Source organism: Phoenix dactylifera, unplaced genomic scaffold, assembly GCF_009389715.1.
Source record: "Phoenix dactylifera cultivar Barhee BC4 unplaced genomic scaffold, palm_55x_up_171113_PBpolish2nd_filt_p 000935F, whole genome shotgun sequence".
Lineage (NCBI taxonomy): Eukaryota > Viridiplantae > Streptophyta > Magnoliopsida > Arecales > Arecaceae > Phoenix > Phoenix dactylifera.
This window is the reverse complement of record NW_024068294.1, coordinates 93,052-106,651: the sequence shown is the minus strand read 5'-3', so window position 1 is coordinate 106,651 and position 13,600 is coordinate 93,052. Positions and strand designations below refer to the sequence as shown.

General features: G+C 41.1%; 1 pseudogene; it reads right to left on the bottom strand.

Moving 5' to 3' along the window:
* Positions 1-4,429: 4,429 nt before the first annotated feature.
* On the bottom strand, positions 4,430-4,527 carry LOC113463059 (annotated as a pseudogene).
* Between the last annotated feature and the right edge of the window lie 9,073 nt (positions 4,528-13,600).

Sequence of the window (13,600 nt, the reverse complement as noted above, 5' to 3'; positions counted from 1 at the left end):
CCGAAAACTGCTCTCTGACTTTTCTGCCTGTGACTCCTAGAAGTCGACTCATACTACCCTGGAGTCGACTCGGTGAACATCGGAGTCGACTCGCGCAGTTCAGGAGTCGACTCGCTGACAGGTTTTGAGTTGATGCTTTCTGTTCGTCTGTCTGTTCTCAGTCGGAGTCGACTCGTACTGATCCGGAGTCGACTCGAGCTCGTGCCAGTGAACTTGATACGCTTGGAGTCGACTCGTGATACTCTGGAGTCGACTCGAGTCTCAGACTTTGGTTCAAGCTGACTTCTTAACTTATCCAAAATATTATGAACCAAGTCTAGAGACACTTAGACAAGATTTTCACTGAAACACTTAATTGAATTCATTAGTAAACAAGAGATATACTCAAATGCTTTGAGCTCATCAAAATCAAATAGGGTTTTAATCAATCACTCCACAGCAGACACACCTTCAGAAGGTATGTTAGACTTGCTCGTGATTGAAACTAACCTTACGGTTTTCTCTAATTCAAGTTGGGTTATAGATTCTGGTTCTAGTGCTCATTTGTGCACTACCATGCAGGGTCTAAAGGAAAGTAAAAGGCTGGCGGAAGGTGCGGTAACCCTTCGGATTGGCAACGGGGCAAAAGTTGCTGCTGTGGCTGTGGGCACCTACCATCTACGACTACTGTCTGATTTTAGTTTATTACTTAGAGATTGTTATTATGTACCTGTCGCTAGCAGAAATTTGATTTTTGTTTCATGTCTAGCATAGGAAGGTCATGTTTTTACATTTGACAAAGACTGCTGTTCTATTTATTTCAGAAATAAAATAGTCGAACGTGGTTTTATGATTGACAGTCTCTATCATTTGCATATGGATGTACCTGTAAATGTGTTTGAGCAAGAAGTGAGTGCCAAAAGATCCAAGAGATCCAAGGATGAGATAAACCAAAAATATTTGTGTTACCTCAGGCTTGGCCATATTGGAGAAGATAGAATGAACAAAATGGATAAAGATGAGCTTCTTGACTCATTGACTTCCGAGTCATATCCAGTTTGCGAGTCCTGTCTTCAAAAAAAAATGGCTAGATTGCCCTTTGTAGGACTGATGAGAACACAAAAGTGCGATCTACACATTACTTAAATTAGCATTATTGCTAACAAATAATGATAACAGTGCTGCATTAATATTTTATTTTTGTTGGGTGCAGGTGATCGTAAATCAAAGTTAAAATGCGCATTGGGTCCAAAAGATGCATCACCGTAGGTGACCAGTCAACCGCATGGTTCAACCCCAGTTGCACATTAGAAGGAATCTAAGTTCAGCAAGACAGTTCACTGCAATTAATTCCCAGCATCTCGTGCATCCCAGCTTCTTCTGCATCTTAAGCCCAGGTGCCAACATTCCAATTCTTCTGTATGCAATCTCCCGCACCCACAGCTCTCCCAGCCTTCTCCCGTGATCAGCTCGCTTCCGCTCATCCATGAGTCCAAAGCCACGCGTCCCAGCTCCCAAGCATCTCGTGTCCGTGCGATTCTCAGCTTCCTTCACACGTCCGCATGCAGCTCTTCTCGGATCTCCTTCCTCCCCATGTCATCCCGATTCACAGCGCCTCCCAGCTTCCATGATCTCAGCGCCAGCATCCCACGTATCTTCTCCATATTCATCTCCTATGCATCCAGCTTCTCCCAGACTAGGTGCAGCCACATCCAGCGTCCGTGAAGCATCCTCCATGCGTCTCAGCTCCAGCTCCCATCCGAGTCCGAAGATTTCGCATGCAAGACCCGACCATCCTGAGATCCCAGCTCCGTGATCGTTATCCACTCGCATGCAAACTTTCCAGCAGCCGTCCGCGCCCCATCTCCTGCATTCGATCCAGCCATTCGAATCCCAAACGCCAGCGGTCAAGCTTCATCTTCAGCATGAGATCCCAACATCCCGAGATTTCCGCGTTCAACCTCCTTCAATCGATCTGCAGCCGTCCGCGTCCATCATTTTCGCCCGGGGATTCATCTCATCCGGCCATCTGTCACCGCGTGCGAGAAAAGGGGGGGAGGAGAGCCGGTTATCTCTGCCATTCGGGAGGAAAAACAGGCCATCCCTCATTTGGAAACGAAGTCCCTGTTATTGAAAAGAAAAAAATAGAGAAGGGAAACAGGGGAGGCCCTGTTTCCGAAAATAAAAGAAAAAAAAAAAAGAGAAGAAAGAAAGAAAATGAAAGGGGGATTAAAGTTTTTAATGGAAGGCTAAAGTCCTAGGGAGGGTGATGGAGGAACCTTTGATGTATTGCTCTTTGAAGTAAACTCTAAACTTTTGCTTTCAATGATTTATATCTATTGATATATTCTTGATCCATGCGTAGTTATTTTGTAGATAGATCTTTAATGGATTATGATTATTGATATATGGATTGCTTTGGTATTTGATTCGTCGTAGACGTAGAAAGCACGATGAATGCTTAGAAATTGAGTTCATATGTTCATGAAACATATACCATGATTAGATCTATCCTACATTAAATCTTAAATCAAGAACCATAGAGTTTATTCCTTGGATGCAATATCATCAAGGGGGATTCCAGATCCCTACCATTTTTATTTCATTGAATTGTGTTTATTATTCTCTGCATTTTAATTTCTGAAAATCAAAACATAATTTTAATCCACAAATTTATTAAATTAATTAATCTAAAATTATATTAAATAATCTCATATACATTTCATTTTCTGAGGATTCGACCTCGGACTCCCGAGAATTTACTACTTGTGCGATTCTCCTGCACTTGGGAGAACAATTTTATTTTTGCATCAAGTTTTTGGCACCGTTGCCGGGGAACGACTGATTTATTAGCATAATTTTAGAGTTAATTTTTAGTTGATTTGTTAGTATTTTTCTTTTGAAAAAAAAAAATCTTTATTGCTGTTTTTTCTATTTCCTGCACAGTCTGCATCAAACTCTGATATCAAAGAAATTAACCGTCTGATTGAACTCCAATTTGGTTGTCAGGTGCAGGACCTGTGTTTCTTTCATCTGATTGACATTCTGAAACTTTTACGACCATTATATTAATACGAAACTTTACTACTTTCTGTTTTGAATTTTCTGCACTTAATTGTTTTAGAATCAGAATTTTATTGTTATCATATCTCATTAACCCTTGTTGCTAATTGAAAATTAAATTAAAAAAAAATAGAAAACCTAAAATTTCAAATTCAAATTTCAGAATTCAAGTTTCAAACTTCAACTCATAAAATTTAAAAAAAAAATAAATAATTTGCTTGATCACTTATTCAATGAAATTTAATGTCATGTCATAAAACATTAAAAAAAAAAATCTCTTGATTGTTACATATAGTATATGGCATGAGCTTAAAATACTCTAAGGGCTGAACCCATTTAAAAAGATAAGGTCAGGATTTCATCACTCGTCCTTAGCCCAAAAATCACCCCATTGCATAAATATCCTAAGCTTAACTAAAATCAACTAGATGTTGGCCCCTAAGGACATTCGAGCTCAATAGGATGAAGACCACCAAAAGTTGCACCAATTTCGCTCTGTGGCTTAGTTGATGTCTAGGCAAGCTTTGTCCCTATAAGGAAGACAGTTCATCTGTTCGAGGCAAGTGGGTTTTAAGTGGGACCTTTGCGAACGCATCGCGACCCCTCCACTTACCTGGGAGCTTACCTGGTCAACTCGGTTCATTAGACCGGATTGGAGGCTTAGGTGCCCTCTTCAAACCAGTTAGGAGCTGTCTAGAAATTTAAGAAAAATATTAGAAATTGAGGTGTAATGTTTAGTTGCATGTTTGATTGTGAATAGATTTTTGTTTTAGGGTGTAGTTTTAGGATATCTTTAGTTGGTACTTATATTTATATTTATTTTTTTAAAAAAATAAAAATTAATTAAATTTTGTATGCTAGGTTGGAATAGGGACGACACCGGTCGATTAAGTCGTACAACTTTAGATCATCCCTTAGGACACATCCTTGAAATTCCTTCGCAGTATCTCACACCTTGTGAGATGGCAAATTTTCCTGATGATGTAGGAAGTCACCATGGTAATGAAAGTAGACCCCCAGTTATGACACTTCGACAATACTTACATCCCACTAGGACTAGTCAACCTTCATGCATGATTATTCCTGAAAATGTAGGACACTTTGAAATCAAACCAGGAGTAATTCAATTGCTGCCAAAGTATCATGGAATGGAATCCGAGAACCCTTATCTTCACCTTAAGGATTTTGAGGAAATTAGCATCACATTTAGAGTGCCAAATGTATCGGAAGATATCCTTAAATTAACCTTGTTTCCTTTTTCCTTGAAGGATAAAGCCAAAACATGGATGAACTCCTTGAGACCAAGATCGTTAGGAACATGGCATGATATGCAAAGAGAATTCTTAAAAAAAAGTTCTTTCCCGCACAAAGGACTAATTTTTTGAAAAGGCACATTAGTAATTTCCAACAAAAAGACCATGAAACATTTTATGAATGCTGGGAGAGATTTAAAGATTTGCTTCTCTCTTGTCCTCATCATGGGTTTGAAACATGGAGAACCATTAGTTTCTTTTACGAGGGATTGTCTCCACAATTAAAATAATTTATAGAGACTATGTGCAATGTGAAGGAAAAATATCTCGCAAAATCCGATAAAATCGGATGCCAGGTCAGAAAATCAGTTTTAAAATTTTACCTATTTATTTATAACAGGTATAAATAAATAACATAACTATATTATGTTTATCATACCTCGATCCTGCAGCGGAAGATGGTCAAGGTACTCAGGAACAGAATCTGGTACAGGGCCAAGTGCTGGATCAGATACTGGATCGGATGCTAGATCTGGTACTGGATCGGGAACTGGATCTGGTGCCGGATCTGGTGCCGGATCTGGTACTGATGGATCTGGTGCTATGCAAGGCCCGGATGTACGGACCCTCTACTTCACACGCACGCCAAGAAATGCAGGAAGGTAGGATGATGTCTGTATAGTGCAAAAACCCCTGGAAGAAAAGAATTTCAAAAATTCTTTCTTTCCTTTTTCTTCTTCTTTCTTTTCCTCTTTCTTCCCGTTTCCTTTTTCTCTCTTTTACAGGCTACTCAAAAGATCATGAATCTCCCCTCTCCCCAGATAAAATCTCTAGCTCAGAATGAAGAGAAAGCTAGCCTATTTATAGGCAAAGACAAGGCTGAACCAGGGAAGAGAAAACGACAAAAGGGAAGAGTGAACGCCAAACGTTTCATGATTTTATTGAATTTTTTTGAACCGTTTGATTTCAATTAAATCAGTCCTATATTAAAGAGGTTTCAAAACCGAAGAGACACGTCTCTTCGGATCTTCAAATGGTAGCCGAAAGAGGGAAGATCAAGCGGCCTTCGATGTATTCGGAAGAAGAAGAAGAACGCGGTCCACGGGAGAAGGTTTGCAGAAAAAAATTGGTCCACTGGACCGAGGAAGAAACCAGAACCAAAAACGTGTCATTCAAATAGAGGGGCAAACAAGTAAATTTCCAAATCAAATTTGACTTTTCTTAAATGGGTTAATTCAAATGGGCTGAATCAAATGGGCTTGGTTCCATTATTGGTTCTAAATCAAATTGAAGACCAATTTGAAAGATTTTGGATCCGAAAAAATTCCACATGAATCTGATTCATGTGAACTCCAATTAATTCAATTTTCAGATCAATCCGAGTCACACTTGGACTAGAATAAATATGGAATAAATTCTAATAAAATCATCATTAAGCCCAATTACATTCATTTGAATCCAATTCAAAAACAAACTCAACAAATGAGTCCAAATCAATTTCAATTACATTAATTGAAACTTGATTAAGCCAGAATACAGACATAATTAAATACACATCTATGAAATTCAGTATGTACCTCATGTTCAGTGCTAGCTGAACATAGACAAAACCAAATCTCAAATGACCCACAATTTAATTCTCAATTAAATTGGATCAAGTCCTTCCTACTTAACTTGACTTATGTGCGTGACTCCGATAGGTTCGAACACTAAGCCGGTAGTACATGAACCACTCCATGCACTAATCGAGGTGACCATCTAGCAATGATACCCGATGTCCGGATAGGTCGAATATGCAAAGCAATATTCAAAAACCCATTCATATGGTTACCGCATAATTCATCCTTTTGACCAACGATGCTTAAGATGACCTAAAGTGAACTGTCACACTTTGGTCCGGTCATCCAAATTGTATTTCAATTAATTAAATTCGAGTGACCAATCACTTGGTTTACCCTGGCCAAGGTTTTACTAAATTGAAATACAGCGAAACATCAACTCCTATAATTTGGAGCGGTCAATCCCTTCTTGACTCATACACAGACTTCGCGAGTACTTGACTGCACCCACAACTTTTCAATATCTGAATTAGAAATTCAGATCGTTCAGTGCCAAAGTACAGTGAGTTGCTTGCAAGTCACCGTGATAGTCTCAGGTCTAAGGGATAGTTATGCCCATATGCTTTGTGAGCTAACTCCTGACAGTGGAGTGCTCAACAGGTGAGTCACTGTTCAGCGACGATGTACTCCTACATCTCACCTATATGCCATACCAGTGTCTCCACACTCCTTGGTTAAGAGGACAACCAACTAAATGGCATACAACGACCTATACTTGACATAGCTATTGTCCAATTAATAGCTTGTCAATCGGTCGCGAACCAATTTAAGGACTAAATGATAAAACCTCCTTTATCCACTAAATTAGTCCTAAGGACTTCATCACAATACACAGGAGTTCCTATTTGAAGATGCAACACTTGTGATGAAAAGAAAGCCAGAATAGATTTTATTATTCATTAAATAAAACATATACATTATTCTTACAATAAAAATTGGCTTTGGGACACAATTCCCAACAACTCCCACTTGAACTAAAGCCAATTTGTACAGTATCTAATACCCATCTTCGATTTGTGATAATCGAACTCCTTTACAGAAAGGGCTTTAGTGAATGGGTCAGCTAGGTTCTCCTTTCCATCGATCTTTTGAAGATTGACGTCACCTCGTTCCACGATTTCTCGTACAAGGTGGTAGCGACGCAGAATGTGCTTGGTTCTATGGTGGGACTTTGGCTCCTTTGCTTGTGCAATGGCTCCAGTATTGTCATAATACAAAAGAACTGGACCGTTGATTGAGGGAGCAACACCAAGTTGATTTACAAACTTCTTGATCCAAACAGCTTCCTTTGCCGCATCTGATGCAGCAACATACTCTGCTTCGCATACAGAATCGGCTACTGAATGATGCTTGAAACTTTTCCAGCAGACTGCTCCTCCATTCAGGGTAAACACAAATCCTGACATACTCTTACTGTCATCATGATCTGACTGAAAACTAGAGTCTGTAAACCCCACAAGTTTTAAGTCAGATTCTCCATAGATTAACCATTGGTCCTTAGTATTTCTTAAATACTTAAGGATGGTTTTCACCACCTTCCAATGGTTCTCACCCGGATCAGACTGATACCTACTCGCTACTGCTAGTGAGTAAGCAACATCCGGTCTTGTACATGTCATGGCGTACATAATAGAACCTACTGCAGAAGCATATGGGATTCTACTCATACGCTCTCTTTCTTCGGAAGTTGTCGGACAATCTTTCTTAGAGAGAGAAATTCCTTGGCCTATCGGAAGATAGCCCTTCTTGGAATGCTCCATGTTGAACCGCTTCAACATAGTGTCGATGTACGTGGATTGGGACAATCCAAGCAACCTCTTAGATCTATCTCTATAGATTTTCATCCCTAGGATGTAGGATGCTTCTCCCAGATCCTTCATGGAGAACTGTGATGACAGCCAGAGTTTCACATTTTGTAATGCAGGAATGTCATTCCCAATTAAGAGAATGTCATCCACATACAACACAAGAAATGTGATCACTGAACCGTTAACCCACTTGTAGACACAAGGTTCTTCTTCGTTCTTAACGAAGCCATATGTTTTGATAGTTTTATCGAAACGTATGTTCCAACTTCGAGAAGCTTGCTTAAGTCCATAAATGGACTTTTGTAGCTTGCATACTTTGGACTCGTCTATGGATGTGAAACCCTCAGGTTGTATCATATACACCTCTTCTTCCAGCTCTCCATTTAGAAAAGCTGTTTTCACATCCATTTGCCAGATTTCATAATCCATATATGCTGCTATAGCTAGCATGATCCGAATAGAGTTTAGCATTGCCACAGGGGAAAAAGTTTTGTCATAATCGATACCATAACGTTGACGATATCCCTTGGCAACCAGACGGGCTTTATAGGTCTCCACCTTTCCGTCTGCGCCTCTCTTTCTTTTGAAGATCCATTTGCACCCTATGGGTTTTATCCCTTCGGGTGGATCAACTAGTGTCCATACACTATTGATTTCCATGGACTCCATTTCGGATATAATGGCATTAAGCCACAACTCAGAGTCGGACCTCTGCATAACATCCATATAGGTGATCGGATCCTCATTGTTCTCATTGAGCTCAATAGGATCCGCGTTATGGACCAAAAAACCGTAGTATCTATCCACTTGACGCGGTACTCTACCGGATCGCCTTAATGGTGCTTCTACATTGGGCTCCGGGTTTGATCTAATCAAAACCGATTCTGTGGGTTCAGTAGATTGTGTTAAATCTTCCACCTGCTGAACTTCACTAAGTTCAACCTTAGAGGCAACAATTCCTTCACCAAGGAATTCCTTTTCCAAAAATGTTGCCTTAAGTCCTACGAACACCTTTTGTTCATTAGAAAGGTAAAAGTAATAACCCCTAGTTTGCTTGGGGTACCCTACAAAATAACACTTATCGGACCTACTGTTGGGAACCCGCCCATGCCGCTGATATTTCAAAAACAAAAATCAGATGGCAGCGGAATCGGCATGCACGGGTTCGACGTTCATCGCATGAACGCTTGTTTCGAGACCTTTCGTAATTAGGTAAGAATTAAAACTTTTAGAACTAATAGGAAGATCAAATCTTCACCTTGCGCGGGTAGATGATCACCGCGAATCTGAATTCGTGGTTTTGGAAGAGGGTTCGTTTGAAGCCGTTCAAACGTCCGGCCTCTACGGGTATCCACACGAAGTAGAGAACCGATCAAAGCTTTCTTGTCTTCCCGGGGTGCTAGCTCCCTTGCAAAGACTCCTTTGATGGCTGATCTCTTCTCTTTCTTTCAACTCTTGAAAGTGCTTGAGAGGAGGAAGAAGAAGAAGGAACTCAAGGAAGAAGAACACAGCTTCTGCAGCCTTCTTTCTTTTCCCTGCGTTGGAAGAAGGATTGGAGGAAGAGGATGACGCCAACGCTTGGACTTTGCTCTCCCTTTGCTTGCGGCTGAACCAAGAGAGGAGGGGGCTGGTGGCGGCAGCAAGAGGAGGAAGAGAGCTCTTAGCTAGGGCGCCGGCCTCATGCCTCCTTATAAAGCCATCTAGGGCTCCTACAATCTAGGAGCCCTAGACATATTGCCTAAGAGGGAAGGGGGGCGCCGGCCCTTCTCTTCATGCCGCACACAAGAAGAGGAGGAGGGGCGTGAACCCTCCTTCTTGTGATGCCCTAATCCTCTTCCAAAGAGGATTGGGTGCCTCTCTTATGGTTTAATCCCAATCCAATTAGGATTAGCCAAATTGGGTTCAATCTATGCTAGTCCTAATCCAATTAGGATTTGAATGAACCATGACTCAATTGAACTCTTCAATCCTAATCCAATTAGGAGTCATGTTGATTCATTAGATTAATAATTAATTTAGACTTAAGGAATCCTAATCTAATTAGGATGTATTTAATTTTAGTCCTAATCTAATTAGGACTCTATTTGAATCTGAAGTCCTAATCCTATTAGGATTTCTAGGAATCCTACTCCAAGTAGGAATCCAATTTTAATTCAAAAATCCTAATCTCATTAGGATTGAGGAATCCTATTCCAAGTAGGAATCCCAGTCCTAATCCAATTAGAACTCTAGGTATCCTACCCGAAGTAGGATTCTTGTTTCAAGTCCAATTAATTAATTCCCTTTGTTCTTCTTCAACTTCTTATCAATCAAATTGATTTCTTGTGATTCCTAATCACGATTTCAACCATCGGATCGGTCAATACTTCTAGTGTGTGTGACCCCATAGGTTCTATTCTGACTGGTAGTGAGATATATTGTGATCTCTATCACTATATCATTGAAAACTCCTTTCAATGGGTTGGAACGATTCCAACTCAACTCATTAGGGTTTATCGATCATCAAGATAATCCCTATGAGTCCCACCATCCACCAGTGACACCTAGCAGCATGTAGTGGCTACCCAGCAGAATGGAATGATGAACCTCTAGGTGCAGTTAACATGTGATACAGTCCTACTATCGTGGATCCCTACAGGACGGAGGTCATGGACAACTCGTCAAACCCCATCGTCTGTCATATGTCAAGATTTATTCGACTCGAGTTCGATAGTGAAAAACTCTTTCTCCACTGTGCATACTGCCCCGGCCGAGGTCTTACGAACTCAGTCTTATAAATCACATAGGATCTCTCCTTATCTATCAAGGTCGATAGATTCCATATAGGTGCATACCCTACTCCTACAGTGAACTTACTGCAGCCAATCTACACTGCATGGACCCATATGGCTAGAGACCATGTATGTGTGCAGTCAAACTACAATAACCTCACTGTGAGTAGCCGAAGCGCCGCAGGTCAAAGGACCAGTCACACTACTGCAACATCAAGCAAGTCACTGACGAGTGGATAGACATCCAAGTGACTTCTTGTATTGGTCACGCTCAGTACCCTTGTTCTCTAACAAGCACCTGCACTATCACTTCAGTGTCCCTACACTGTGGACTCAAGTCTCGTCCATCCAGAAGGAGAGTGATCTGTGCACTGATCGGATCGATCACCATCCTCGTGATGATCCTTTGATCAGGAGCATTTAGAAATTAATCACCAATGATACATGGCTCAAATTCTCAACTCTTGAGAATATGTATCATCATCTTATTAATTTCTTGGACGATTCATAGACACATAAACAATATGAATGAAAAAGATGCCTTTTATTTATTCAATAATAAATAGTCAAGTACAAAATTATGTCCCTAGAATCAACAATGTGTCAGCCAAATTGGCTTCTAGGGCATACATCTAACAATCTCCCACTTGCACTAAAGCCAATTGGTCATATATCTTAGGCCCATCTTCTCAAGGTGGGCTTCAGTCTTTTGCTGACTCAGCTGCTTAGTGAAAGGGTCTGCCACGTTATCCGCGGAGTCTACTCTCTGCACCTCTACATATTTCTTCTCCACATAGTCGCGTATGAGGTGAAAGCGCCGCTCTATATGCTTAGACTTCTGATGAGACCTTGGCTCCTTAGCAAGGGCTATGGCGCCATTGTTATCGCAGTAGAGTGTTATGGCATCTGATGTCATCACATCCAGCTCTGCAATGAATTTCTTGAACCAGAAGCCTTCCTTAGCAGCTTCAGAGGCGGCGATGTATTCGGCTTCCATAGTCGAATCAGCAATGATCGGTTGTTTAGAACTCTTCCAATTCACCGTACCACCATTGCACAAGAACACGTATCCAGATGTTGACTTCCTGTCATCGACATCAGTCATGAAGTCTGAATCTGTGTACCCTTCTACCTTTAACTCTGATGATCGTCCAAAAACCAAGAATAAATCTTTAGTTCTTCTCAAGTACTTAAGAATATTCTTCACAGCTGTCCAGTGTTCTTCACCTGGATTCGACTGATATCTGCTTGTGACACTCACAGCAAGAGCTATATCAGGTCGTGTACATAGCATGGCATACATGAGGCTTCCTATTGCCGATGCATAAGGAATCTTGCTCATGCGTTGAATCTCCTCAGATGTGTTGGGGCACATCTTCTTGGAGAGATGAATTCCATGCCTTAGGGGTAAGAGACCCCTCTTGGAGTTTTCCATGCTGAACCTCTTCAGCACCTCCTCTATGTACATTTTCTGTGACAGGCCAAGCATCCTTTTAGATCTATCTCTATAGACCTTTATTCCCAAAATATAGGATGCTTCCCCAAGGTCTTTCATGGAGAATTCTTTTGACAACCAGACCTTGACCGAGGTTAGCATGGGAATATCATTCCCAATCAGGAGAATGTCATCTACGTACAGTACGAGAAAAACGACAGCACTCCCACTAACCTTTTTATAAACACATGGTTCCTCTTCGTTTTTGATGAAATCAAACGTTTTGATTGCATCATCGAAACGAGTGTTCCAACTCCGAGAGGCTTGCTTTAGTCCATAGATGGACCTTTGCAGCTTGCAGACCTTGTGATCTCCATCACTGGAAGTGAAACCCAAAGGCTGTTCCATATAGATATCTTCATCAAGATATCCATTCAGGAAAGCAGTTTTCACATCCATCTGCCAGATTTCATAGTCATAAAATGCTGCAATGGCAAGCAATGTCCGGATGGATTTTAGCATGGCTACAGGTGAAAAGGTCTCCTGATAGTCAATACCTTCGCGCTGACTATACCCTTTCGCCACAAGCCTTGCCTTATAGGTCTCTACCTCTCCATCCGAACCTATCTTCCTTTTGTAGATCCATTTGCATCCAATAGGTACAATACCTTCTGGTGGATCTACTAAGGTCCAGACTTGGTTGGAATGCATGGAGTCTATCTCTGACTTCATAGCTTTCAGCCATTTCTCGGAATCGATATCAGATATCGCCTCGTTGTAGGTTTTGGGATCCTGTATGTGATCCCTATCTCCCACTAGGAACATTTCCTCGGTATCCTCTTCTAGTATACCTAAGTATCTATCGGGAGGATGGGAGACCCTACTAGATCTACGAGGTGGTTGAGGGACATCGTGTACTGGCTCCTTATGAATAGGTTCTATAGGATCCATGACTCGTTGCTTTTCAGAGACTTTCTCTTCAAGCTCAATTTTCCTCCCACTGCCTCTATCAAGGATAAACTGATTTTCCAAGAAGATGGCATGACGGCTCACAAACACATTGTGATCCTCTGAGACGTAAAAATTGTATCCTAATGACTCTTTAGGATATCCTATAAAACGAGCACTTATTGTCCTAGCCTCTAACTTGTCCGCCTGTAGTCGCTTGACGTGGGCCGGACACCCCCAAATCTTGAGATGACCCAGACTTGGTTTCTTACCATGCCATATCTCATACGGTGTGGTAGGAACGGATTTAGAGGGAACTCTATTCAATAAATAAATCGCTGTGAGTAAGGCATCTCCCCAAAGGAACATAGGTAAATCAGTGAAGCTCATCATGGACCTGACCATATCCAATAGGGTCCGATTTCTCCTCTCTGACACCCCGTTGAGTTGAGGTGTACCCGGAGGTGTCCATTGTGAGACTATGCCGTTTTCTTTGAGATAGTCCCGGAATTCCCCACTAAGGTATTCTCCTCCTCGATCTGATCGAAGAGCCTTAAGAGGTTTTCCAGTTTGTTTTTCTACTTCATTCTTGAACTCTTTGAACTTTTCAAAGGATTCAGACTTGTGTCTCATAAGATACACATACCCATACCGTGAATAATCATCGGTAAAGGTAATGAAGTAAGAATAACGTCCCCTGGCTAGCACATCGAATGGGCCACAT